General features: G+C 36.9%; 1 protein-coding gene across 1 annotated transcript in view; it reads left to right on the top strand.

Moving 5' to 3' along the window:
* ST3GAL3 (ST3 beta-galactoside alpha-2,3-sialyltransferase 3) overlaps positions 1–24,225 on the top strand; it is a 191,092-nt gene that overhangs the window by 21,311 nt on the left and 145,556 nt on the right. The gene's annotated exons all lie outside the window — the stretch shown is intronic.

Below are 24,225 nucleotides of genomic sequence, written 5' to 3'. Positions count from 1 at the left end.
GGCTGAGGAAAAAAAAAGTGATTTTTTTTGTCAGAACCTGATTTGGTTGTGGTCAGAAGCATTCATGACCAGAGGTTCTACTGTACTGGGACCCCATACTGTTCTGTGCATATGGAGGAAATATTCGAGCAAATTGTATTTTGTAATCATTTGCAATATGTTTCTGGAACTGTAGAAGGAAATAGGAGCTGAAATTCAAATACTATATCTTATGCAGAATTTTCCAAGCTGGGCCTCACTCCTGCAATCTGGAGAATATTTATCTAAAAAAAAAAAAAAATTAAAACAGGAGTATAAATTCAGTAGGCTTTTTTCCCCATCAGGGCTGTTTTATTTTCTTTCAATCAGTGTCATCTAACTACTTTACAGACTAAGCATTTGGTTCCAGTTTTCTCCTCATGAGTCATCCTTAAATACAGTTAAGATTTTGCCTCCTACAGGCTTAATTAAATAAATATTTATCATATGGACCCAGTCAATATTAAATAATTATTGGCATGATTTTGAAGTGTTCCTCAAGTGAATAATCAATTCCTATGCTCAGTAAAGAGTTTATTTAATATTCCTTAGGCAAAAATATCTGGTCAGTAATGAGATTGAAAGACTAGTATATTCCAGAAACTTATTTATTTTAAGCCTAAACCTTGATTTCAGGGCCTATCAACAAAGCCAAAAAGGTAACCACCCACATACTAGCTGCCTAAATAAATAATTCTGCAGACTAAATTATATATGTAGTGTCTGTATCTATAACTGTATTAGTTATAGATATCAGAAGTTGTCTTTTACAACATTGGTTAGAGAACCAATGTTGTAAAAGACAACTTCTGGTATCTATAACTAATACAGTATTTTGAGGATTGGTTGGCCCTTTTTCCTGTATCAAAATTTTGAGCACCTTTTTATTCTAAAAATGAACCTAAATATTATTTATTGAATATGCAACAAAATTAACATATTGATTAGTAGAGTAATTGAGTATTGCCAGTTTTTTTGATGAAGCCACATTACTATTGGTGTTTGAAGAATTAATCTGCTGCCTATTTGGCACAATATTTCTGAATAGTCCCTTTTAAGATTTTTTTAAAAACTTTAACAGTAAAGACTTTTAACTGAATGATAACTGTGATATAATAACCTGGAAGAATTCATATTTATTTTTGAATAAATATGGTAATTTAGAAACATTTCACCTCTGACATTCAATCAATCCTTTTTGGATTGATCAATATATGTAGCACCTAGATTTTTGTTTCCAAAATTTAACTATATATCAAATGTCTCAGAAAAAATAAAATGGGCGTATAAAAACTTTTATTGAAGGATGCATGGAGCATGATGGGAATCAGTATTTTTGAATGGATAATTCCAGACAAAGTGCGGACCTCTTCTTATTTATATACTTTATTCCATTTATACTTATATGGAAATCATGTGAATATCTAAAATGTTGTGTTAGCTTCCAAGGAAATCCCACAGGAAGTGTCTTGTGCATGCAGATACATACTCAAGTGCTCATGTCAAACTTTGGAGAAAGTTCAGAAGTTTCGTCATATTCTAAAGAATCCTTTTGATGCCTTCCTTTCAGAATCAGTTTGGGGTTTTGTTAAACTTATTAATGGAGCGAGTAATTCTAAAACCTTTAATAGCAATACTGGGGTCTCTGGAGTCAAGATTAATTTGCCCGCTTACAATTTTAATGAAAAAGTCATTACATGTATATATAAAAATGTAATTTAGGAATAAATTTTCTGTTTGGCACATGCTCAGTTTAGTTAGTTTTATCAGTTTTTTTCTCTCTGATTGATTTCTTTGGTTGATTTATGATTCAGTAAATATATCAGTAGCACTTAGATTTATATACTGCTCCATAGTGCTATATAGCACTCTCTGAGTGGTTTACAAAGTCAGCATATTGCCCCCAACAATCTGGGTCCTCATTTTACTGACCTTGGAAGAATGAAAGGCTGAGTCAATCCTGAGCATGTCAGTATCGAACTCCAGACCGTGGCAGACTTAGCTTGCAATACTGCACTTTAACCATTGCGCCACCAGGCTCCTATTATACAACCCTCTATGATAAAATGAATTAATTCAGTAACCAGACTAAGACTGTTGTTTGAGCAACACAGCCATTCTGCACAATGTCATAATATACAGGTAATCCTCAATTTACAACCATTCAATTAGTGGCTATTCAAAGTTACAATGGCACTGAAAAAATGACTTAACCATTTTTCACACATGTAACTCTTGCAGTATCCTCATGCTCATGTGATCAAAATTGGGATGCTTGGCAACTGGCACATATTTAAGACAACAGCAGTGTCCCAGGGTCATGTGATCACCTTTTGCAACCTTCTGACAAACAAAGTCAGTGGGGAAGCCAGATTTTACTTAACAACCATGTTACTGATTTAATTGTGGTGATGTACTTAATAACTGTGGCAAGAAAGGTTGTAAAATGGGGCAAAATTCATTTAACCACTGTCTTGCTTAGCAATATAAATTTTGGACTCAGTTGTGGTTGTAAATTGAAGTCTACCCATAATATGTATTTACTGATTATACAGTGAATCCAGATATTATAATAATGTGATCATACCGTTTCATTTGGGTAGAAATGGCTTTGGATAGGAAAACAGATTACTTGGCATTTTAATTAAATGGTGTTGCTTTTTAAAAATTAAGTCAACATTTATTTTGCATTAAAACAAAATTTTAAGCCAGATGTGGGTTTTTATTTTTGTTCTTTATGGTGATGGTCTACCAGAGAAAAATGTGTTTATTTTGCTGATATTATGAACCTGGACAAAGGTCTAAATGAAAGACTGGGTTCAAAGTTATATCAAATGTAACATAAAACCAAGTGGTCAAGATCTTTGTAGGAACTCTTGTCTACTTAAAAACAGTTCTCCCAACAAGATTCTCTTCAAAAGTTTTAGTCTATGTCTTCTATCATTTTTGCAATTGGTTAAAGATGATAAAGGTTAGAGACAAATTAGAAGTTTCCTATGATGTTTCATTAAGTCAGCAAAAATTTATCTGTTTATTCTATTTGCCAGTAGGTGTCACTGTTACTATGTTATTATGAATATGAAATCTGTAAAGAAAAGTTTAAAGAATTACTATAGTTGCTAGAACCTCCCCTTCTTCTAACTAAGAAGAAGTGGATCTCTACAGATCCATAAAGCAACCTTACAAGGCCATACAAGACCATAAGTAAGACCAAAATATGTGTTTCATTTGCTTTTTGCTGGTTAGAACAGTATCTTACCTATGTCCAGTTTTACACTTTCTAACTGTATTGAGGCCTTTTTTTTGTACTGTTTTCATATTACTGGATTCTGTTATGGGGTTGGCTTCCATCACTTCAGATATTTCCCAGAGTCTGGTTTTTTTTATTTTGGGGGATAGTCAAGGTTTCCTTCAAGAAAGTGTATTTATGTCACTGATGCTGACTACAAAGCAGTGAAACCAGTGAACCATTTTTAATTAGTTTTATTATGAATATTCTGTCCCACTCTGAAATTTGGAGGAGTTGGACTCAATTTAGTTGTAAACGTAAGATAAACTTTATGATGTGTCATTCTTGCATCTACACTGAGCCCAACAATACTAATGTTTTATCATATCTCCAATGGTACATGCAGAGTTTTCGTCAGGATTTGTGTTTTTGGATCTGTTCAGCCAAATACTAGTTTAAAAGCATTTTTGCAGTCTATGCTGAGTTCAAGGGATATGATAAATATGGAGTTCTTTTCATTCCTGTCAACTGGTCAGTTATCAGAGCCAAAAAAGTTGAGGTTTGTTGTATTTCTGTTTTAGATTGCAGTTACTGAGACAAAAAAAGTTTTTGCTTGTATTGTTGTTGTACAGGATAAACTTTAGGTTTCCTTTAGGCAAGAGAATTAAGCTTAAGAGTAGTGAACTTCACATGTACCAAAGCTGCATAGCCAAGATATGCAATTAGATATCTGCCAGAAAATTTAACATCTGGATAAATCATTATTTACCGTGTTTCCCCGAAAATAAGACCCTGTCTTATATTTTTTTGAACCCTGAAATAAGTGCTTGGCCTTATTGCCATGCGCTCAAAAGCCCGATTGGGCTTATTATCAGGGGATGTCTTATTTTGGGGGAAACAGGGTACATACTTTTTTCTCCTCTGTATTGACATATGTTTACTGTTTACATTGGTTGCTTTGAGCCACTGTGTGAGATTGGTAGCATATATTCTTAAAAATAAAATAAATATAATAATTTATTGTGTAATGTCAAATGATGCAACCAGGTGTGCTGTCTAAATTAGGGAACAATTGGTTCCTGAGCAGATAAAGGGCATGGTAAGCCAAACATTGGGAAACAGGACTAGCTGAACCAACATACTCAAAAAGAGCTTCGGGGGTGGGGATAGGGGTAATTCTCACTTCCCTCTCAGTTCTCTGGGTTTAGTTTCTGTGTTTATGGGTGAACATTACCAGGATCTTTAACATAATTCTTCCATTGTCCCTTTGTCCTTTAAAATAGACTGCCTGCCACATCCACTGTGTGGATATCTGGTTTCTACTTGTAGGCCACAAGACTGCAGATCATTGTTCTCCAATTTGTGGAGGGAAAAAAAACGAACAACCAGTTCACAGGAACTGGACCAAACTTGCTAGATAATACTCTTAGAAACTCCAAACTTGATTCAGCCTAGTTTCTATTTTCAAATGTCTGCTATTTGACCATAAATGAATTATAAACTAAGCTACCATTTCCATAAGGCTGCTGATTTACATTAAAACTGAGTAGAGATTTGCTTCTTGATGACAGGTTGAAAGATGACCATTCCAGTAATATTTCATCTGAATTAAACAAATAATTTTGGCCAGTCCCTAGACCATACAACTGCTGAAAAAAAACCTTCTTAAAATGTATTCTGAGGTCAGAATAATCAATCCAGTGTGGCAAAAGCCTTCTAGATCTGTTCCTCCATCTCTTATTTTATTCTTTTTTCTGTCCTTAATGTTTATGAAAATATTGTTTATTCACATTTTTGCAAAATGGTCAGAAATTATATATTTGAAAATATTTAGTCAATATTGTATTTCATCTTCATGACAAATCATGTCTCTCAAAAAATTGGCTTTCTCATGTGAGAAAGCAATGAGAGTTCCAAAATTCCACAGATGATTATCTGATTAAATTCCAATATTTTGTAATTTATGTATTTGCTTTGTCACTTCAAAAATTTGTTAATCACTATTTAAATTTTGCCCATCCTACAAACGCCCAATGTCTGATCTGTTTAACTAACATAATAGATGATTTGGAGTGGGAGGGGATTTTTTCTTTTTTTTAAAAAATGAGAATATTTCCAGAAATGGAGAGAGATTTACACAAGTCCATATTTTTCTCTATTGAGCAAAACTTGAATACACTGCATATGTTAAGTGGCAGATATGTCTAGAGCATGTCTAAAAATTGATGTTAAATAACAATAGATGCTCTCTATAGGAATTGTCAAAGAATAAAATTATACGTTGTATTAAATTTATAGTTGGGCTACTGTAATTTGCTTTATGAGGGCTGACCTTAGATGATTCAGAAGCATTGATTACTAGAGGACAAATGTGGTGACTTGTGCACTTAATATTCAGTTTTGCAACTCTCATATCACATACCTGCATTAGGTACTACTGTGTTTCAAGTGCAATATAGGGTACTATCACCTGTCAAACCCCTATGGCTTGGGGCCTGGGTATATAAGAGACAGCCTTTCTCAGTTGAATTCTGCCTGCCCAGTTGAAGTGGCCAAGAACTGCAGAAGGTGCTCGAAGAGAGATGGGAGGAGGTTTGTCAACATGTGCTTTATCTATGGAATAACTAACTCTCATGCCATGTAGAGGCTTATAAAACTATAGCTGTGTTTTTCATTCTTGGCAACCTGGCTGAGTTGAACTCCGCACATCTTAAAGTTGCCAAGGTTGAAAAATACTGCTCTAGTTTTTCCAGAAGGTGTTTGGACATTGATATATTCAGTGTTGGAAATGATTTTGTTAATAACAAGTTACTATACCTTATAGTACAAGACATTATGGATTTGTATTTTTAATCTCATCTACAGTCCCTTTTCCACTGAGATGTAAATAAACATAAATAGTAAATTATATGCTAGGTTTTTGATACTTATGCTAGCTTTTCAACTATTATTCTAATTTTTCAATAATTATCAATACATTTGTGATATCCCCAAACGAGTGGCTTGCTATTGCAAAGGTTTCCCAACAGTTAAGAATAAGTGGTGGAAACAACAACTTTAAAAAATGTTGTTTTTTTTGTTGGAATTTGCTATTCATCTTCTTTAGAATGTTATATTATAACTCTTCATTGTAGTATAATACCTTATTAGTAGTAGTTCTCAGGAAACAACAAGTGAATGAAAAACTGCTGGTGACCTTCTACCTCTGCACCATAGAGATGATTTTAATTTACTGCATCTGTGCATGGTTTGCCAGTTGCACAGTGGCAGATAGGACAGCACTCCAGAGGGTTAACATCGTTGCCCAGAGGATTATTGGTTGCCCTCTCCCCTCTTTGGAAGAGCTTTATAGCTTCCACTGCCTTAAGAAAGTTCAAAACATTTTTAAAGATCCATCTCATCCCGGGCACCCTTTTTTTGAACTATTACCATCTGGCAGGTGGTATAGGATAATAAAAACAAGGACAAATAGGCTGAAAAACAGCTTCTATCCCAGGGCAGTAACTATATTGAATTTTACTGTATAGTGCAATATTAATGCAATATCAGGTTTTCAGTTCAATTGTATAGAATGTGAAGGATGTGTGTTTGTGTTTTATTTTTATAGTTATAATGTACACTGAATATGGCATTTAATTTCATTGTACGAGGTGCAATGACAATAAAGTAAACTAAACTAAACTAGTATCGTTCCATATGGGACTAATCCTTCTCTTCTCTAACTGTGTAAAATATTTCTATGCACTTATACTGCTAGGGGTCATGCCATCTTTCTGTCATTAGGTTTTCTCTTTCCCAAAGTGCTAATTAGAAAGGCCTCATTGTGGTTTGGTTTTAATTTGACACATGGTGCATGGAATGCTTTTCTTTTTGAAAATGTGCCAGCTCTATTTGTCCAGGGCTGGAGAAGTCTGTTTCCTTGTCAACTGCTCTCTTTTTAATAGTTTTCACAGTTAGACAGCTTTCTTCTTATTTCTGATGGGTACCGTATTTTCCGGCGTATAAGACGACTGAGCGTATAAGACGACCCCTGACTTTTCCTGTTAAAATATAGGGTTTGGGCTATACTCGCCGTATAAGACTACCCCTCTTCCAACGCACACCAAAGAAAAATTAAAAAAACATCAACTGGCTCACCCACAATGTAAAAGCAGCGGTGCTAGACCCAAAATGGCCCCTGCAACAAGCAGGAACCTCACACAGCCACAAAAAGCCCCAAAAAACAACTTTCACACTTTACACACACAAAATTCCACATACAGCTTTGTGAGATTTTGTGTGTTTGTGTAGTTAGAGTGAAACACTACAGAAACACACTAAATCTCAGAAAGCTGCACAAATATTATTTTATTTTATTTTTATTTTTATATGAAAACTAAATTTAAAACTTCCTAAACTTTAAATGGCTAGGTCTAAAAAAGAACAACTAAAAAAAACCCAATTAACTATTTTTTTTAAAGCTCCCAAAGGGGAAAAAAACTTACCCAATAGAACAGGGGTCTCCAACCTTGGCAACTTTAAGACTTGTAGACTTCAACTCCCAGAATTCCTCAGCCAGCTTTGTTTTGCTGGTGAGGAATTCTGGGAGTTGAAGTCCACAACTCCCTGCCTGCTTGATTGCAGGCAGGGAGTGGCTTGCTGATGGAATGGATTCAGGCAAGCGAAGCAAGGCAAGCGTTGCGACTAGCAGCTAAGGTAAGCAAGTTGGAGGGGGAAAACTTTTTTCCTTTTACATGGCTCTGGCGATCCCAGCTGCGTTGCCTGATTAGCAGGCAACGCAGCTGGGATTGTCAGAGCTTGGATCGCCAGAGCCATTTAAGGCTCATCAGAGCCTTTCGGGCTGGTCTGCCTGGTTACAGGAGAACGACACCCGGCGTATAAGACGACCCCTGACTTTTGAGAAGATTTTCATGTGTTAAAAAGTCATCTTATATGCCGGAAAATACGGTAACTTACAGAAAAACTTTTCCACAAAACGTATTTCTTAGTGCTTGAGATCATACTCACATCTGTGGAATCTTTCTTTCACATTTCTTGGTTTCTTCATTTTTTAGGAACCCCCCCCCCCCAAAAAAAAAAAAAAAAGAATTTTGTGGAACTCCTGAACAGAAAAGACTGGTTGCATTGACCTGGCTTTTTCTTCCTCTATATTTATCTCTAAAAGGCAAGTGATACTGCTTAACCTAGTGAAATTATAGAGATTGCTGGAGTTATCTGAAGGAGAAACCTAATCTGACTTCTTAAAAATGTTGTTTTTCTTTTAAAGAATTTTATATTATATTCTCTCCCAGCTGGGCTCAATGATCATGTAAGGCAGCTGAAGGCCAAAACCATTTCTGGACTTACTGTCTAAAATTACAGTTTTTGAGAGTCTGCCAGCCAAGACCTGCAGCCATGAAGACAGGAGTGGAAAACCAGAAGCATTGGCTGTATCTGTTCAGTGTCAGTTTCCATTGAATAACTGTCTCCTTCAGAACTTTGCAATGAAGAGAGAAGTGGGGCAGTGCCACTTCATCCAGAAGGGGTGTCTGGAAGAGCTCTTAATCACAAGATAGTTTAGCTTATCTCTCCAGCCTCTCTGTCATTCCTCCTGCTTTACCCTTGATGGTTTATGCTGCAAAAACTGAGACAACCAAGCCTTAATCTGTGTGAAGCTTATAACACTGAAATGGCAATTTTGATTATATATGCAAGGGTTTTGATTATACAACTTCTTTCTTAGTAACCAAGAGTCACTCTCCTTGTGACAAACATTTTATTTTAGAAATAATGAACATTGCTTGGTTTAAAGGAAATCCAGTTAGATTCATAACAAAAAAGTTATAGTTGAGATAAATGTTATGGTTTGAAGGAGGTTTGGATGGAGGATTTTAATGATTCCCCCATCTTTATTTTTATATGCATTTGTAACACATTTGTGTAGAATGCTAATTGGTATATTAATTTGCCTCAATTATTTATGTTTAGTTTGACAAAAACTCTTTTGAAAATATTTTTAGGAGTATTTTATCTGTTTTTTAATTGCAATATTTTAATTTATTAATTCAGAAATTGTCTGTTTTTAAAGTGACACTCCCTTAACTTGATTTGGAGTGACAGCCAGGGATATCCAGAGAGATAGAAAATATTGTTTTAACTTTAAAATCTGGCCTTTTGCTTCTGTCTAGCATTGGCCAAAATAAACACTGTGCCCATTAATTTATTAAGATGTACAAATGCACCAATTAAGGGTAACAAAATAAACTTGGGATTTTTTTGGCAGACAGTTGGGGATGTAATTTTCCAGTGAATTCACTCTATTCATATGGGTATCTTTTCAAGTGATTATGCAGGAAATGACTTGGCTATGAAATCTGAGAAAGTGTAAATTCACAAATCAAGTTAAATCATTATATTGTTGTTGTTTTGATTTAATGTGTTGTCTGGAAAGCTATATTATAAAACATGGTTTACAGCTCACTATATTATGTGACCCATGCTATTGTGGTTTGCTCAGCAAATCTTTGATTAATAATTACTTACTGTAAACCCCGATCAATGGATATAATTCCTCTTTCTCTTCAAGAGCCAGCTCTGGTACCAAAAAAATCAAGAGAAGTTGATAACATCTTTTCCATTTAACCAATTGCATATAGTCCTTACATAATGACCATAATTGGGACCAGCAACTCCATTGCTCAGCAAGATATCACATGACCACAATAGACTTATGACCTCACTTCCATCATGGTCATTAAGCAAATCACACATGGTCATTAACACAGGCATTATGTGACTGCAACTTGTGGTTCTTCTGGTTTCTCCATTGACTCTGTAAGTATGGGTTTGCCACCTAGTGCCTGTGAAATAGTATTATTGTCTAGAATAGACTGTAACTTATATAGTGTATTTGAATGGTTTGAGCTGTGAACTGTGGGTGGCAGCCCCATTCTCAAAACTAAGAAATAAACCCACAACTATTCATCCCTGTTTTCACTTCTTCAATTTGTATTTTCATTCATTCAACAGAAGTTGTTAGGAAATGGGTATTGCCTAATTGGTTGGCCAGGAAATATATAAGCCAACATTATATGTTTGTATTATGTGAATGTATTATGTAGCTTTAAGAACTGTGCTGACTCATTCTGCATCCTGATTGGCTAAGCTCTGCAGCCAATGTATTGGCCAATGTATTTAAGGAGAGCTAAGCTAAATTATGGTTAGTTGGGAACACTACACCATTTTTACCTGTTGCTATGCTGTAACTCTTTGATCTCTCTATGGTCAACTGTTTGATCATGATTACTGCTTTCTGATATTTATTGAACTGTTTTTATATTGTTCCTGATTGTTCCTTGTATTTTTCTACCGGTAAGAAGATTTTATATCCCTGGATTGATCTTATATTGCACTTTATATGGCTAAGACTTGGATTATGTTAAAGGTCTATGATTTTGCTTTTCCCTAAAAGTAAAATAATATAAAACACAGTTTGTCTGTATGTTATTCACAATTACTCTCAAAATGTTTCCGTGCGTAAAACTCTAACGGTACTCTGCTTTATAAACCACAATTAACTCAACAATATCCTTAGCAGAAGTCTGCAGCATTTTTTTTCTCAATAGGAAGAAATGTATCACAGAAAATTTCAGTATCTGTACCAGTAAAAAAGATTGTAGGTTTATGTGGTGATGATTTTTCTATTTAAAATAAAATAATATTTTTTTTAAAAAAATAATAACATGAATACTAGAAAAAAAGTGCCACCAAGTAGTTTTGGAATTTGGCCATTAGCCTCTTGTAGAAATGTTGAAACAGGCCTTGGATCAGCTGTATTTGCATACCCTTGGCTTAAAATCTGTTTAATAGGTGAACAAATCTTAAATTTAGTTTTGTATATCAGTTTTTTTGATCACTTCACTTAAGGTATGTTTTCTTGTGTTCTCCTGCCCAGTATCCTCCCAAAATTGTAATATTTTGGGACCTAAATATGCTTTTGGGGGGTTTAATTGTTTACGTCAGGCATGTCCAACTTGTGGCCTGAAGGTTGCATGTGGCCCTAAATAACTAGATTGTAGTTATAACTAGATTACAAGATTGTAAACTTTTAACATTATTATGTGATTTTATGTTATAAAACTATATTATATATTTTATATGTGGCCAAAGACAATACCTCTTCATACAATGCGGTTCAGGCAAGCCAAAAGTTTGGACACACATGACTTAGGTGCTATTCCTTGACTTTGCAACTAAATAGGATAGAAAGAGAATAGATAGAAAGCTATCATCTTTCTATTTTATCTTGAAAATAGAATAATTCTTCAACAGAGAAAAAAATGCATATGTTTCTTGATCAGGCCACACAAGTGAACACTTCGTTTATTTTTCTATCAGGGTTAGTATTTAACAAAGAAAGAACACACAGAGGAAAACTTCATAAAGCAATCTCATTTAATGAGGAAATTTATTAAAGTAGAAAATCCAGAACAAGACCTTCTTCACAACACTTTAATAAAAATGTTAAAGACTTTTTAAAGTTGCATTTTTGTCAGTCTCAGTTACTGCAAATGACATGAGGTCCATAAAGCTCTCTTACTCATATGTTTTAGAATATCTTTGAATATACCTTTGTTTGCTGAATCTTCATCCCTAGCTAGGTTTTATTGGGATCCATCTTGAGGGAGGGTATATTTGCTATTTTGATTTATTATTAATAATTATTCTACTATGAGAAGTGGTGCTGGCTACCAGATTTGCTGGCTTCCAAACAGGGTTAGACTAATTCATGGAAGTGATGGGGTGACTGCCTCTGAAGGCCATCTTCTGAGAGACTAGTGATCTTCCTTGAGCAGTTAGTTGGCCACTGTGAGAACAGACTGCTAGGAGTCTAATTTAGCAAGCTACTGCTTATGTTCTTATATATAGTGTTGTTTTTATCATGTGGATCTATTTATTGCATTTATAATTTAAACTTATTATAACCTGGCAGATTCGTTTGGATTGGTCAGACATAACACTAGTAATATAACCAAAACAATTGAATTAGTTTTAGGTTTCTCTTCCCAAAATGGTGCCCTCCAAATGTGGTGGATTAAAATCACCAACTCCTGAGGTAATTGGAATTGTAGAAAAGTCTTGGCTGTGGCATCCTGACAAATTCTGGAACGTTTAGGTTGCATTTTAAAATTTATTTTTAAATTGGAGCATTATGCACAATAATATCAATAAAGAGTAACTCACTTGATAGAGGCCATTAGGTTTTTTTTGGTATTATGTGCTTTTAAGCTTATTTTTCACACTACCATGAGTCCTTTTGCAATTGAATCACCTTAGGAATGAATGACTGAACTAATAATAAAAATACACTTAATTGTAATTGGCAATGTTCATTTCTTAATGAAGAACATTTAATCAAAGTTCAGAAATGTGCTAATAACTCTAGATCTGATCTAAGGAATCAGACTATATTTGTACATATGATTGAACCTAAATTTCTAGGGGAGCGAGGTGAACCTTGTGCAGCCAACACAGCATGCCAATGATGGGGAGAGGTGGGAGATTTCATTCAGTAACATCTGGAGAACAACAGGTATCCAACTTGTGAGGTATGATGAGATGGGCAAAAGTGTTTTTATAAGGTTGAAGTGATTAGTAGAATGCTGTTTCTTGATATATTTCTTCATTATATGCTAATATGCAGAGTGGCCTGCAACTTTTATTAAAGGGCTGTTAGTGAATGAATAAAAATCACATTTGGACCAATAAAGAATTGTATTTCAGACTGGGAAAGCAACTTATTAATGACTGTGGCAGCAATTTCAGTATCTCTGCTTTTTAAGATGTTCGGTAACTGTTACTTGGAAGTCTGCTTTTCATTATTTCCGTATCATCTGCTAGCAAAAGAAATCATTTGGAAAGAAGCATCATCAAGCAGACTTTTATTTAAAGCAGACCTTGAATCCATGACACATGCAGAGCTAGTTTGGTGTGAATCAATTTCTCTTATCCACACTATTGTACAAAGATGTGTGATTTCTAGAATAGTAATCTAATGGAAGCCTTATTTTTAAATTATTTAAAGGATTTTTTATCCTGCTGTTCAGAGAAGCATATTACAAAGATCAGAGAATAGTCTGTTCTTGCCCACAGCATTACAGTCTAAAATGATAAGGCATAAAAGAAAGAGGGTATTGGTGGGAGGGAAAATAAACATATGTTCTAGATTACTGTTTCAAGAATTCAGCAGCAGTCTGTGATTTAATAGATGATATAGCTAGATCCAAACTAGGACTATTAGGTCTTGACTGACAAACTCCAGATGACTGCTTAGGGAAATGAAGGGGTTTGCTCTTTGCTGCTGTCTCATGGTCATCTGAAGTTTTGCAACCTAGATCTGATAGCCCAAATCTAAGCACAATAGACTGCTATTTGTTTCCTCTGTTAGGCTCAATAATGCAGTCTCTGGAGATAAGGATTTTTCAGCCAAAGCTGATTGTAAGATGTTTGGTATTTTCTGATTGTAACTTGTTCTCCTGTTGATGCTTTTGTATGTCATAGCAATTCATTCATGGAGGGAATGGTGTTAGCTTAAACTATAATCGTATTCAAGTAGTTATTGACTTACGATTCGTTTAGTTGACCATTCGAAGTTACAACAGTTCAGTACTGAAAAATTGACTTATGACCATTTTTCACACTTATGACCATTACAACATCCCTATGGTCATGTGATCAAAATTCAGACACTTGGCAACTGGTTCATATTTATGATGGTGCAGTGTCCAGGGATCACGTGATCACCTTTTGTGACCTTCTGACAAGCAAAGTCAATGGGGAAGCCAGATTCGCTTAACAACCATGTTCCTAGCTCAGTGATGGCTAACCTTTTTGCCGTCGCGTGCCAAAAGCGTGGGGAGTGGGGGGATTGCGCACGCGTGTGCCCACACCCATAATTCAATGTGCCTCATCCCCCCATGCATGCGTGCATGACCCCCCCCCGCTATTGACACACGATGCCATGGTGGGCCCAGTAGGCCCATTTTTTGCCCTCCCCAGGCTCCAGAGGCTTTCTAGGAGCCTGGGGCGAGCGAAAATGGCCTTCCCCACACCCCTGGAGCCACTCGGGAGGTCCAGAAACAGCCCATTTCCCGACTTCCAGTGGGCCCGGAAGGCCCGAAAATCAGCTGGCCAGCACGCACTTGTGTGCTGGACTGAGGTAGGGCAATGCTCACGTGCCCACAGATATGGCTCCGTGTGCCACCTGTGGCATCCGTGCCATAGGTTCACCATCACGGTCCTAGCTTAACAACTGCAGTGATTCACTTAACAACTGTGGCAAGGAAGGTCGTAAAATGGGGGAAAACTCATTTAACAACTGTTTTACTTAGCCATAGAAATTTTGGACTCAATTGTGGTCATAAGTTAAGGCTTACCTGTATCATGGAAAGTAAGGGTTAAAGTCTTATTTTATACATCTGCTAATGATGTTTGGTTTGGTATAGTACCATTTCAAAGATATGTGAATGCACGTATGTTTCCTGCATATTTTAGCCTTGGTGTTTCTCTGAACAGACTCCAACTTGGAGCTGAGAACACGATCTGTCAGTTGATTCAGCCTTGACTGCATTAAATAGTAAGGCACAGTTCCAAAAAAATACTGCATCATGTGTTAACCATGTCTTTTAAAGAATTTATATACATTGTAGTGTATTGGTGTAGGAACGATCACAGACAACATCTCTTGCTGAACCAAGTAGGTTCTATGTCTACAAAAATATTGATGATGCAAAAATGTTAATTATATTTCTTTATGCCTTGTTAGATGCTCCTGAGGTACATGTAAACTGATGGAAACTACCTTTTCATGATAGACTGCTAGCATGATTTTTTTTTTTTTAGTTATTCCTGGAAATTACAATTTACACAATTTGTTATATACTCCATAACATTTCAAAATGTTTAAGTTCTGATCTTTTCTTTTTATGCAAAAGTTACTTCATTTGAGTTTTGGAGCAAGCCTGCACAGGTGAGTCTTATATCCCTGATTGGCATTTCAGTTGTAAATCTGATATGCATTTGTTTCTGTGTGCTATCACTGCTCCTACCATTATCTAGGCTACATACATTTTACAAATAAATACCATATACACAACCTTCAGGTCTGGTGATACTGGAAGGAGAAAGGACGTTGAAAAAGCGATTATCATGTTATCAGTGGGAAAAAGAAATGGAAATGGCAGTTAAGTGCTTAATTTTGTAAGGAATTGAGGGTAGTGATATAGGATGAATAGTACAAAAGCAGGGCTGTTTCTGGTGGTAGATCTCTGTGTGGCTAAAAGTAGATTGCCAACGTTTGATCTCCAACTGTTCAAAGGTAGCAACAACAAATAATTCCCTTCTTCTCTCCACAATTAAATCTGTTGAGTTGATCATTTTATTTTACATGATTTTCTTGCTTCAAGCTCATAAACAGTAAGCTATCTGACTCTGTGGGAGTGAGTAATATAGCAGGGATTGTGTGTGTATGTATATTTTATTTATACTGTCTATAAAATACCAGTATACCAGCAGACCCTAGCCTTTTGGACACTAGGGACACGTTCCACGGAGAGAAGTTTTTCTGTGGACCGGATGGGGTGTGATTTTGTATGCTGCCTGCATCCTGCAGATGGGGTTTCACTTGTTTGCACGGCCCCATTTCTGGCATGCCATGGACTGGGGACCCCTGCAATATACCAATGCTACTCATGCTTCTTATACTTCTGAATATTGAGACTCTTGTGAGAAATGTAGATCCCTTAAGCTTCATGTCTGGTCATGCTTTTTTAATAAATTTTTATTAAAAGAGGAAATAAAAACTTACAAGAACAAATACAAAATAAAGAAAATGTAAAATAAAGAGAAGAAAAAAAAAGAAAAAGACAAAGGTATAGAAAGAAATATAAATATGGTTAAAAAGTATATCTTACTCTTGCTTACAAAATAAAAGCTCATTTTTTTGTTAAGAAAAGAAAAGCTAACTGTAGAAGTGACTCCCACATTACAAGTAGATCTCTGCCTTCATTATATTTTCTTTCCAACATAGTTTTTGCAAAACTGGTGCCATAACATGCAGCCTTCTTGATTGTATGCAAAGGAAAGCAAAATACAAGTTATTCTCAAATTAAAGAAATCAGATGAGTTAGACTGTCTGTGTTTGCATGTTCAATAAACAAAAAATTACTGAAGCCAGGGTTCTCAAACTTGGTGGTGCTATGACTCTTAATTGATTTGTGTGATCTCTTCATGTATAAAATTGTAAAGCTGTGCTCAGAGAGGGCTTCCACTGTCAGGCAGAGCTCCTGCTTTATTAGCTTGTGGCGGCAGAGTGGGAACATAGGAGCAATGCTTGTGCAAATTAGACTTGCATATCTAAAATTGGATTATTATTAGAACATGTTCCTGCGGCTGGGGGCTCTCTGTTGATGGCCTTTGTGCTTTCAGCAATGAGTGCTTCATCAATTCCAATTTCCTCCTGAGCGCTATCCAGGATCAAGGCATTCTGGCCTAGACTCATCATCCCATTCTTACAAGAGTGGCTTTTCCTGAACTTTTCTGGGAGACATCATGCTGCATATTGTCACTGAGCCTGCACACTTATTCTGGGAAGTTTGAGATTCTAGTTTATGCTCAGTATAGTGCGTCCAGCCAAATATTTCAGGTTGGGGTTTATGAAACCCAAGTTCCTGCTAGGAATGTTTGCTGGGGAGGGGAGGGAATTAGCACAATAGGGATTGAACAGGCAGGTCTTGCTTTGTGGTCTTGGTTGCCTCCTTTTCTGTTTCCTGTTGGCTCAACGGTATTACAAAGCAACTCAACCCTGTGAGGATTCTCCCGGATGCTTCCCCAGATACCTCTCTAGATGTCAGCTCAGGAAGATGAACCAGTTCCTGGCGCATCAGAAGCTGAATGAGGGCTCCTTGGTGCTCTCTGAGCTTGCTTGTTTTCTTGCAGACATTTCATTACCCTAACTAGGTAACATCATCAGTGCTAGTAAAGAGTGCTGTTTGCTGTCAGTTTATATTCTGGCGTCTTTCCTGTCTGTGTGGGTGGGGCCGGTCTTAAAGATTCTTTGCTTGGGCTGTTTACTTATGGATCTTTCGCAGTTCCTTGATTGGGGTATGGCTTACTTATTGTTTATTTATTTATTGGTTCAATTTATATGCCGCCCTTCTCTGGAGACTCAGGGCGGCTTACAATGCGTTAAGCAATAGCCTTCATATTTTTGTATATACCTGTTTAGTAGGGCTTTTGGCCCCCCTAAGTGGTGTTCTTTTTTATACAAAGTCAAAGGCTTACTTGATTGTTGGTCTGTGTTGTGGTCTGCCAGCAGCCTACGGAGCTGGCAGCAGAGTCGGACAGTGAGGAGTTTGGGGAGGACCATGGACCATCTCTGCGTCAGAGGCAGAGATGGGTCGAGGGCCATCTGGGAGTTATGCGTGGACTCCAGAGCCTCCAGAGTCGGATATCAGAGAGGCAGAGGAACAGGAGAAGCCTGTTCCTAGTGCATGCATGCGCAGAGCTGCCAGAAGGCAAGAACAGTTAAAACAAAACGGACGACTCGGGAGTAAGGCCTGGAGATGATTGGCCCCTCCCATAAGGCTTAAAAGAGGAGCAAAGGCACATGGGCCCTTTGCAGGAAAGCAATGTTGTTAATTCTGTTCCCAGTTGGCATCTCTGTTTAATTCTGGACTCTGTATGACTTTGCCAAGTAGGTCTTTGGCAGTGTGTCAAGGGAGATAAAGGTTGGTGATTATCCCGAAGGACTTCTCCCGAAGGACTTTTTGCAACTAATTGGGACTCGGCTGTGAATGAATGTAATTCACAGCTGTTGCAATAAAAGAGGTTTTTGGGTCTACTCGTGTGTTTTAATGACTCAGGAAGCCTAGATCACAACAGTCTGCAAGAAAACAAGCAAACTCAGAGAGCCCCAAGGACCCCTCATTTCAACCCTGAAGCTACAAATATTCTACTTTATCAGAAGCTGAGTTGATTGGTGGATCTGACCAGCTGTCTGTGAGGGATTTGGCTGAAGCACAGCTGCAGCAGAAAAGTCCTGACAGCACCAGGTGGGGAAAGCATGCAGCTGCAGCCCATCAGTGATGAGGAAGAGGAACTGCCTTCTGCATCTGATCCAAGAACACATAGTGCAGAGAAAAGGCAGGAGCAGAGAAGCTCAGCCAGATTATTCTTGAGGAGAAACCTTGCCCTTCTTTATGGGATGCAGCAGCAGCTGGCTATTTAGCACAGCAGACAGATGGAGGCGCTGCTGGGAACAATGTGTTTGTTTCTTAGCTGTGTTTTCTGGTCATTGTGATTCCTGCCTTGCTTTGGATTGACACTGTGCCTTGATTTGGATCATGCCTTGGAAACTCTCTTGTGTTGTGGATTTAAGTTTGCCTGGTGGCTTTATTTTGATTGAGAAACTTTCAAGTGCCTTGTGGGTTTTTTGGCCATTGCGCTCTCTCTCTCTCTCTCTCTCTCTCTCTCTCTCTCTCTCTCTCTCTCTCTCTCTCTCTCTCTCTCCCTCCCTCCCTCCCTCCCAACCTCCCTCCGTGTGTGTGTGTGTGTGTGTGTGTGTGTGTGAGAGAGAGAGAGAGAGAGAGAGAACCCCAAGGGATGTGTTGCACAGCAAGAATGAGCCACTTGTGCCACTCGAGGGAAGTCACTGTAGGAAAACTAGCTACTGGAGGAGAGGCCTCATCCATGTGGCAGCTTCGTTTAGCGTTTGCTCAGTAGGCAAAGGCTGAACTCACTAGGAAGCTGTTTAGCCCTGCTTTGACCTGTGAATATATGGAGGTATTTAAAGTCGGCAGTGAAGGAAGTATCTCAGTTCCAATCTCTCCTACATGCTTGGAGATTAGAAGAGGTAATATATTTGAATGCAAATATTCCCCTCCATGCAATAAAGCTGGTTCCAAGATTGTGCAGAGACTTAAGTTCATACAAATGTGAGCATAGTGCAGCTGTTCTTCAGAACTCTGGCAGAAAGTTTAGAGAGGGGGAGGAGTCAGGAGTAGCATATGTTTCCCTTTTTTCTGCCCAGTTTGAGTTTAGCTGAATATCCGAAGAAAGGTAGCGTGAAAACTACTAAACTGAATACTTGTTGAGGCCCCAAATATCTTTCTTACGCTCCTCTTTCTAGTGTAAACCTCAGCATTGGATGCCACTGGATTCATGACACCTTTCAAAATAAAACATGTTTTTTTTTAACCATCCAGTTTGAATCCAGAGGTCTTTGCCCCCAACACTAACTCTCTCTCACAGATACATCATCTTCATCATCATCATCGTCGTTGTTGTTGTTGTTGTTGTTGTTATTATTATTATTATTATTATTATTATTATTATTATTATTTTGTGTCAATTTTTGGAAACTGCTTGGGCAGGTGTCTGCTGTTTTCTTCACAGGGTTTTTCAGATGTAATTTACTTTCTTCCTAAGACTGAGAGAAAGTGACTGGCCTAAAGTCACCTAGCTGGCTTTGTGCCTAAGGCAGGATTCAAACTCATGGATTTCTCGTTCCTAGCCTGATGCCTTAACCACTATACCAGACTGGCTCTCCACTAGTACTTACATCAGAATAAATGGCTGTGGGGCTGTGATCACAGACAACTGAAAGAACAATAAAAAATAAGATAGCAATTTATAGGTGTTAAACCTTTAAATGCCTCTGAGAATTGGAATGTCCTCAAACAGCACACTTTATTTATTTATACATGACCTGAAGGAGCACTAAAAATATCTGCTGTTGAACTTTTCCCCCTGGTAATCAGAAGCTGGCAATAATTTTTACTTACTGTTATTATTTATTCATTATTAATTAGTTCAATTTATATGATATTTTGATCGCAAGCCAACATCCAATTGGGAATATTTTAGGTATACACTAAAAATTGGAGCTGTTTTGATGGTTTTTTTTTCCAGTTTTGAAAGAATAGTTCTTTGAAATGACGTTCAAGGTCTGCACTATTTTAAAGGAGAGAAGCTGCCAGATAAATGTCAGGGCCTCTCTATGTTTGGTTTGGATTCTGGAGAATACTATTCCTGTGGTATGTAAAGCAAGAACTGTATCTAACTCTTATTAAATGTATATTATTCCTGTGGGACCTGTGGTCTCTTTTGTGATTTCTCAGAACTTTGTTCAAAATATAGCATACAGTCTATACATTCAATTCTAAACACTATAATTTTTCTGGTCACAAACAATTATTTTTCTGCTTTTGAATTTAATGATGAAAAAGAAAGTGGGAAATGACTTCTTACAAGGTAATAATTTAGAGTCCAAGATAAGTTAACTGAAGGAAGGTAATAGAAAGAAAATTATCCCCCTCTCTCTTCTCCCAGCCTCCTGAAAAGACTCTGGATTATCTCAGGACCGACTTTATCTATCTGTCTTTCTGTCATATTTGTAGGCTGGCCAATGGAGACAATTCTGAGTGGTATACCGATTAAAACAAAAACAACAATCAAACACCATAAAAAAAAGAGAATAGATGTATGAACAGGGAGACAACAAACACAATAAGAGCAAAACAACCCACAGTGAGTCCAACACCTGGGGAAGTTGAGGCTGCTTATGTATCTGAGGGTGTGCTGTTACAAAGGATAAGTGTCATGATGGAAAAGGTACACCTCCCAGACCTCATTAGATAGCATTATTCGATAGATAGATCCCAAAGCATGCTAACTCTGTCAGATAATTCTGGATCTACAGATATCACAGGAGAAAAATGAACCTTCAAATAATCAGTGTCTGGAATGGCATTTTTGGTTGACAACCAACAGCTTGAATTACACCTGGAAACTTAAAACAAAAATATTATATGGGCATATTGAGACATTGCCCATTAATTGTTTGTGCTGCTGCAGCATTCTAGATAGCTGAAGTTTTCAAGTACTCTTCCAAGACAGCTCCTGCAGAGTGCATAGCAAAAATCCCAATGAACCTCTCAAGGTTGAACCTAAACACTTACATCCTGATCCAGACTCTTCCCAGTCTTCAGACAATGGTATGAGACCTTGACAGCATTACTTGGTCAATCTGAAAATATACAAATGAATATCATCAGTAGCTGATACCTTACATAGAAATTAAACAGAAGGGATAAGAGCATCAAGCTCTATGGTACCTGGATTTTGGGTGCAGGGATTTTGGGTGCAACACTTCCTCCGCCTCTAGTCAATGACTAAAATCAAACACAGAAGAGTGTGTTGCAACACATAACCTTCCACTCTCAGTCCTTGCAAGTCAGTCTGGAAGGATAGCATGATCAATGATATTGAAACCTCATTGAGAGATTAAAAACACCTATGACAGATGCACTATCCCCGGGTAGATTAAAGCCAACTAATGCCCCATACACTTCCCAGCAGTTATGCCCTTCGATGGAAGCAAAATGTATGTGATGAGACAGAAACAAATGTGATATCTGATGGTACCTTCAAAACGAACTTTTAAACGTTAGTCAAACACCATGCCAAAGAACATATGTTTTTAACAATGAAGATTAAATTTGAATATGGCAGATAAGGACAATTTTAAAAATTCACTTAAAGTTGAATGTGGCACTCCCCTTTCCTCGGCACCCTAAGGATATGCTTATTTTGCTGAATGATTAATTCACCAGTGTCCCAGCTCTGGCAAAGATCAAAGGTCAGTGACAAGTGCATAGTTTCTTTATACTGTGACAAACCTGAAGCCTATGCAGATGATGACGTGATATGAAAGGCTGGACTGAAAAATTGCCATGAATTGGGCAGTTGCTTGCATCTATCCTCCTGTAAATCTTAACATCCCTTTTCCTATGGTTAAGGAGAGCCTCCATGACATAATTTTTAATTATTTTTAAAAGCCTGAGTGACTGGAAAGTGAATGGAAAAGAGAACTTTATTTTCATAAACCTCTGTAGGGAACGTAACTTGAAATTCTGTCCTGTGTATTTAAAATTAGTGAATAAGAATAGGATGAGTTTCAGATCGTTAGTTAATACAGATTAAACAACTTTTATTATACCCGTTTCTTATGACTATTTATGGGATGTCCTTCCTTATCAATAGATCACAGTCTAATTAATATAATCATTGAGTAAAATATGTAGAATACAATGCGGACTAGGAGGAAAGGAAGACAGCCAATCTGATATGCTGGTTAAAGCATCAAGCTAGAAACTGGGTGTTTAGTCCTGCTAGGCCCAAAGCCAGCTGGGTGACTCTAGGTAGGTCACTCAGCCCTAGGGAGGAGGCAGTGGCAAACTTCTTCCAAAATGAGGGGTCCTTAGTACTGTCTTAGTCTGTTTGTTTTCTTGCAGATGTTTTATTACATTCATCGCTAGCACTGATGATGTTACCTAATTTGGGTAATGAAACATCTGCAAGGAAACAACCAAGCTCAGAAAGCACTGGAACCTCTCATTTCAACCCTGAGCTACAAATATTCTCCTTTATTGACATTTTCAAAATCTTGCCAAGAAAAGTTCAGGGACTAATCCAGGCAGTCACCGTGAGAGGACATTGACTTGAAGGCACAACAACAAAAACAATAACACAAGGAAAGTCATTTCTAATTAGGTTGCACAAATGGAGCCTCTAGTAGTCTTCTGATAAAGCTGATGTAGTAGCTGCATTTAAAAAGAGGCAACAGGTCAGAATATAGCAAAAGGATTGTTGTTAGTATTTATTTATAACAAGCAAGGTGCAGAGAGGAAGGAAAAATTGATGGAGATAAGCTGATTTCATTGCAAGGCAACAAAGGCTAAAGATTTTTAAAGCCCAGAATATCCAGATAACATTTGGAAGTGACTCAAGACTAATTTGTGGAACTATAAGAAGGAGACACAACAAAATCAAAACAAGTGAAATTTTCCTTTAATAGCCGGTCTCAACAAAAGTAATTGTGAAAATCTTGTGGAGTTGATTTCATAATCTGGTCTACCCATGTGGCTAATACAAGGCCTTTAGATTGTGTCATCGCTTGTAGATTTTTAAATATCTACTTCTTTAAGATTAAATAAACAAGTTTAAATGGGGGAATTGGGAGCCTCAAGGTATAAAGGAAAAGCACAATATAAATATAACCTTTTAAAAGGAAATCACGAAAAATTAAATTTTCATTTTGTTATTATGTAATTTGAGAAATTAGAATTATGATTGCACTAAGAAGATTTTAAAATAACAGCAACAATAATAATTTCATTTACATATATTTAAGTTTGTTTATTGATGGATATTGGAACTTGGAGTCTGTACTAAAAGGTGATTTTTAAAAGAGATTTACCAATGTAGAAATATGACCTTATATGTGCATTTTGAAGTCCAGTTTCTGGCATTAGAACATCAAGGGAAAAAATGGAAAAGTCCCGGTTATGTCTTGGACAGCTGTTGGTAGAACTGGACAAGCAAACCACTTACGTACTAGAAAATGAGAATGGAGAGATGTGTAATGAAAAGGCATCATACCTTTTATATTTTCATTATTATTATTATTGTTTATATTTATATAATTTATATATTTATTTATATTTTCATGTTTAGGTATTATACATATTTATACATTCTATAACACAGTAATTTAATACAATCAATGTTCTCTGTTACAAGATAAACATATATACAACTAAAATAACTGCAGTTATCTCCATCTTCTATGGAGATTCTCAATCATCCACGTCATGGTTGTCCCAAAGGTGCTTTTTTCAAGAAGCAACTGGATTTTCTGGGGTTTTTTTGAAGATGTTTGGAGAGTTGAAGAAGCAGCTTGGGTGAGAAGCGAAACGTTTTCAAAGAAAAACCAGAAAGTCCAGTTGCCTCTTGAAAAAAATACCTTTGGGACTTCTGGAATTCACTTAAATGGCAAACACTGACTTTCTGTTGTGAGCCAACAAGTTTTTGTAGGGGTTTATCTCTTATTGTAGTTTTCACTTTTCAGGAAAGGATATAAGTCTAGGCCATTCCACTTT

The sequence above is a fragment of the Pituophis catenifer genome, unplaced genomic scaffold (assembly GCF_029215685.1).
Source record: "Pituophis catenifer annectens isolate HBS135680 unplaced genomic scaffold, rPitCat1.0.hap2 SCAF_3, whole genome shotgun sequence".
Lineage (NCBI taxonomy): Eukaryota > Metazoa > Chordata > Lepidosauria > Squamata > Colubridae > Pituophis > Pituophis catenifer.
The sequence above is the reverse complement of the archived record's forward strand: the minus strand, read 5'-3'. Positions and strand labels throughout refer to the sequence as shown.